The sequence below is a fragment of the Xenopus laevis genome, chromosome 4S, assembly GCF_017654675.1.
Source record: "Xenopus laevis strain J_2021 chromosome 4S, Xenopus_laevis_v10.1, whole genome shotgun sequence".
Lineage (NCBI taxonomy): Eukaryota > Metazoa > Chordata > Amphibia > Anura > Pipidae > Xenopus > Xenopus laevis.
In genome coordinates this window covers 33,783,480-33,789,479 of record NC_054378.1, presented here as the reverse complement: position 1 = coordinate 33,789,479, position 6,000 = coordinate 33,783,480, and the positions used below count along the sequence as shown (strand labels likewise).

Sequence of the window (6,000 nt, the reverse complement as noted above, 5' to 3'; positions counted from 1 at the left end):
GCATTTGTTGGTGTGTTGGGATCCTTAGGATTAAACCCCCTACGGTCTGAAACCACATGTTGGAAATCCCCTGCCTGTTAGCTACAGGTTCAACCTAGAGTGTTGGGAGGGGATGGAGCCTTGTCCCTATGCAGTGTGTCTGGCAGATACCAGAGGGTGTCATAAGGTGTCACTGCTGCACAACCTTTGGATATATGCAGAGCCATGTGCACGCTGCCAGTCCTAGTTTTACTTTGATGCATGGAGTGACTGTCCACTATGGAGAGATGCCACAAGGTTGTGATGCTCTGTGTGGGCTCAGGGATAACTGGACCCTGATATTCGTGACAGATGCTGCCCAGGGTGATAGATGGATTCCTGGAGATGGATGCCAATCAGATGGGCTTTGCTGTGCTCACATTGTGGATAATGCTGGGCGCAATAATGCTCTTTGGGGAAAAGGGACATACTCTTTATCTGCCAAAAGAGGAGTGCGGGACTTTGCCTGGCAAGGAGGTGCAAGGATGGGACTGCAACAGGTTCCCCAGGGTAGTGGGTCAGTAATATGTGAATGCATATATTTAACTGCAATGTTTTACTTTGCTTAAAACTTTATATAAAGTTTTATTTTTTTATACAGCACTGTGTGTGTTTGAATGTTTCCTAATGGAGCCACCCACTGGTGTATTCCCTTATCCCATTAGGTGGAGGCATTGCCATGAACGGTAATTCCCAGTACGCTTTCACCTTGCAAAGGGGGCTCAGGACCTGGTATTTGGTAAGAATGTACAACCTTGGCACCAGGGGGGTTGCCAAGAGGGTGTTACAGGTGTTTAACACCCTCTACAACATTCCTTCTTATTTGGAATGCATCTGGTGCAGAACACTTCTAAAGAGTTGAAGCAGAACAGTCCAGATTGAAATGAGGTTATGTATAAAAGATATGCAATTTGCTACATGTCTAATCACCTACAGCAAATAATTAGCAGGTACCATTTGCTTGTCACCTGTTTAAAGAGGAACTAACCTCTCCCCAATAATAAAAACCCCTACCCACTACCGTACATAGTCCCCCCTTGCTCTCCCCCGCATAGGTGATTACCCCTGAAAGTGCCCCTAATTCATCACGTATAGGTGCAGAGTTCATGGGTGGCATATTCCGTCTCTTCGTTATTCTTCAGGTCCTCTTCCTTCCCTTTGGCAATTTCCAGCACTTTTGGCACATGCACAGTTGCTACGAACCGAAACTGCACATGCACCAATACAATTTTCACTTCATTAAGAATACAGAAGAGCGAGAAGACATATTAAAATAGAATGCAAAATGTAAAAAAGGCCATACTAAAGGGCAGTTATCAGCTTTAAACACTGTGCTGTAGAACTACAGGTTTAATCAAGCTCACGGACATGCACAATTTAACTAATTAAAAGCTACATTTCCAAGTGGATCTGTCAGAAAGATTGAGAACTGAGTGAAACTATTTAAATGTTTAGCCTAGAAACCAATCTCGAAAGGAAAATAGAGGTTGCCTTTAAAAAATTTGAAAAAATTCTCACAGCAGAATTTCACCCTGCGACTTGGTAACCTAGTTCTGTGTATGTGGCTGTGTAATGCACCAATGACATCCTCAACTGAGTGTTGCTATGGTAACTGGCTTAAACATTGTAAGACTATTGAAAAAATGGCCTTCCCAGGGGCAGTGAAATCCATTACTGTTCTGCAGCAGTGAATGCAAATTCATTATATAAATCAGTTCAGTCAATAACACCTATGTTATCGCTCCTGGCTGCCAAAGCCAACCAAATGAGTAACCGATTCTATAACTTTACAGTCAGAAGTGAATTAAAAAAAATTAAAAATATAATCATTTTCCAATGCCATTGGTGACTCGGTTTTTGCAATTCACATGATTGCTCAAATGTATTATTGTATTCTGGATTTTTGCTGTCTTGTTCATTTTCTATTTGCCTCCTGTTTAAAGTTTGGAACTTGTTACATCATCAATGTTTTTGGATAACTATGTCGTGTGATCAACTGTTAAGCTGCCCATACACCTTGGACTGAGCAATATCAGGTTGATCCAATAATTTGGCCTTCGGGCAAACAACCAGATCACAACACAGGTAAATGCAGGCCATCGGGAGAAGACTGCATAAATGAATCAATGCAACCCTCACTCCAACTGGAAAACCAAACCCGCCCAATTTTCATGTATGGCCACCTTAAGCTAGGTGTGTGGGCAACCTGGGATGTCCATCCTTCAGTCCATTTCCTATTGAATGAATGCACAAATAAATAGTTCAGCAACAACTTGCATATACTTCATGGCTGAAGCACCAGTATAAGTACACTACACTCAGGGCCGCCATCAGGGGGGGACAGGGGGCACTGTTGTCTCGGGCCCGGATGGTTTGGGGAGCTAAGGGGGGGGGACCTGGCCATGCTGCACTTACTTGCATAGCCGGGCCCCTGCCATCAGTGAGCTGCAGATTTCGGAATAGAGGGCTGGGTGGAGCTCCGATGACTGCTTCTTGCTTCATTTGCTCTAATTTGCCATGAAGTGTAAGTCCCGGTAAAGGATTGGATGTGTGAAGTTTGAACCTCCCCTCTACATTATCCAATCGCCATGTGGCTTTACCGGGACTTACATTGCACTGGCGAATCAGAGCACAGGAAACTGAAGATGCCGGAATCTGATCTGACCTAACTTGTTGGGACCCTGGCCAATAGTTTTTCTTAAATAACTTGTTGGGGCCCTGGCCAAATTTTTTTCTTAACTTGTAGGGGTCCTGGCCAAATGTTTTTTCTTAACTTGTAGGGGGCACTGGCCAAATGTTTTTTTTTTTTTAATAACTTGTAGGGGCCCTGGCCAAATGTTTTTTCTAATAACTTGTAGGGGCCTTGGCCAAATGTTTTTTAATAACTTGTAGGGGCCCTGGCCACTAATGCTTTTTTAAAATAACTTGTAAGGGGTCCTTGGCCACCAATTTTTTTTCTTTACCTTGTAGGGGGGCCTGACCACCAAAACTTGTAGGGGGGCCCTAAATGTTTTAACGCTTGTGTCTTGTGTGGCCCTTTTTTGTGCAGGGCCCCGTGATTTCTGATGGCAGCCCTGGCTACATTACCCTGACAACATTGGTGGTGATGTGTGTCCATGAATAAGTGATTGGTGCACCTGTGCTTGGGTTTGTGCATGCACCGGAGGAAGTCAGTTGGTGCAGTAAGTATCCTTACATGTAGTGGAATTGTAGGGACCCATAGGTATTGCATGTCCCTATGGCTTTAAGGCCCTACCCTTTTCCCTAGTTATTAGGCAAAAGCCTATGTAATTAGTTTTTCTACTGTACGATGAGTTGTCAAATGGGAACATGGGACCCATAGGTTAAAGGAAATTAAAAAAAAACATACCCATGTTATTCAGCTTCTTGCCAACTTCTGGAAGACTACAATACACTACATCACCTAAAGAATCCTGAAATTACAAAATGCACAGTGTATATAATCAGTGCGATATGAGCAATTGATCTGTATGAATCCCTTTCCTCAAAGTGAAGGTATATACTAATAAAGAAAATGTAATTAATGTAAAAACCTTGAGCTAATTTTTCATGTTTGTATAGAAAGCAAAATATGTATGTACATTGGAAGTAAAAAACATATAAACTGTTATACTTTTACCTCTACATATCAATGCAAAGAGACAAGATGTACTGCTATGTATTAGTTATCTGACAGACATGCTCCTTGCTTTATTCATAACCATATCAGAAAATACACCTAACACATGCCCATGACAACAGTAATTTGGACACCCACGTATGTGAGCTGAATACTAATTCAAGAGATGGGAAAAAAGAAACACAGGGCAAAGTCATATAGTAAGTAATAATAGCCACTATATTGCCCAGGGATGCTGAAGAATTCATTATCTTATTAAGTGGATTCTGCAGCATCACTGGACTGTTTACAAGTCTCAAAGATCATGGCCAGTCCCTATCCAAACAGATCAATACCTGGGCTAACTTGCTGATTCCCAATGTTTCAATTCCATTGTCAACTGATATCCATTTGTGTTTATTTGTAAATTTCAAGGCTACAACAAAATACACATTTGCAGGTTATATAAAAGAAAGAATGAAAAGCTCAACCACAACATAAGTTTCAGGGAGGGGCAAATATGTTGGGCACATCTGCCAAGTTCAATTTTTCTTTCAAAGTTTTTTCGCTGGCAGCAGGACTGGGGGAAATAGTGCTGCATTGCCATATTACTTACCTTTCCCAGGCATCCTTAGGGCACATGTAGATTTACATACACAGTACAGCAAAAGCCAAAAATGGCACTTTACTATGCTGTGTGAGTATAAAGGTGGCCATAAAGGTGGGAGACAAGCCGACAGATATCGGCAGAAGACTTGGATATCAGTTGGCTCGTCGATCGGCCCAGGGGAAAATTTTTGATTGGGAGCCTTTGAAGGCACCAGAACATCTACCACTGTTAGTGCTGAATCGTCAGATACAGTCATAATTCTATTGTTTCTACTTGCATACTGTATCTGACAATTCAGCTCTTTCTTGGAAAGAGCTTTTCCGAGAAAGATCATAATTGTAACATCTATGACCACCTTTAGTCTATCAATGGGCCACTGGGAAAGTTAAGATTGTAGCAAGCTGCTATTTTTTTCCCATGATTAGAAAGGAAAGATAAAAGTTAAGATTGTAGCAAGCTGCTATTTTTTTCCATAATTAGAAAGGAAATAGGAAAGAACTGACCCATATTGTTGCACCCTCGCATCCCTTACATCTGAAGACTCATGTATGAAGGATAACTAAAACATAACTTTTAATAAATAATTAATTAATACGAATGGTCTAATGTGCGTCAATTTAAATTTGGCTACTAGCAGGGTTGGTTAAATAAATATGCGGTTATATTGTGTCCAAATTACCAGACTGGGTAATACATATAGACCTAATGGAGTCACCTAATGTATCCCACTTCAGGCACTAATCCCCTTCACCCACACAAAGTCCCAGTGAGGCAATTAGGTAGTTGCACTGATATACAGTAAGACGGTGAGATTCTGCAAAAATCTAGGCTGCCTGACTCACAACTAATCCTGAGCCTCAGGCACGAGCCGGCAGTTAGAAGTACAGCTTAAAGGACCATAACCATCGGATATGATTGCCAACCCCTTCACCCACATCGAGTACCCTCCCGATTCGTGTAGGAATAACTGCCCAATGTTATTATCCGGTGCCCTGCATAACCATCAGCTAAAATTGCGCCTGACGCGCGTTTCACCCACCACTTGCAGAGAGAGCCGGGTGCTCACTCCTATTAATAGCCGCGGGGCTAACGGTAATTAGCTCCTATTAGCTAGCAAAGGGAGAGTGTCCCCGAAACGTTGCACCATGCATTGAATAAAATTGCAAGTGCTTGCCCTGCTGAATGATATCTTTGTGTGCCGGTGACCTTCTTCAATTAGCATTATCAATGCTAGAAATATTTTCCAATAGTATTTTTTTAAACACACGGTTAGTTTTACCAATATAGATCTTGTCACAAGGGCAAACGAGCATGTAAATAATATTGGTAGTAGTGCATGTGAAGCTGTGCCTGATTTGGCTTCTTCTACTGAACCTATCAGTGACATAGTTCTGAATGTACATGTATTTGCAGGCTTTGCATTTATCACATGCCGAGGTACCAATTCTTGTAGATTTCAAATTTAGCAAGGTGACTTTTCACCAGTCGGTCTCTCAAATTGGGTGCTCGTCGACAACATGTAAGTCCTTCCTGACTCCATGATGGCAATCAGACTAATCCCTGAATCAACTTGTACTATGAGCTATCTTCCATAACTCTGAATTCCCTCACTTGCTAAAAAGCCATCCAACCCCTTCTTAAAGCTACCTAATGTATCAGCCTGTACAACTGATTCAGGGAGAGAATTCAAAATCTTCAAAGCTCTCATTATAAAGGTATGGAGGTTGAAATTACAGAAAGACCCCTTATCTGC

The 6,000-nt window shown here is 41.9% G+C and overlaps 1 pseudogene; it reads left to right on the top strand.

Moving 5' to 3' along the window:
• Positions 1-266: 266 nt before the first annotated feature.
• The window catches only part of LOC108714965, a 41,117-nt pseudogene continuing 35,383 nt past the window's right edge, over positions 267-6,000 (top strand).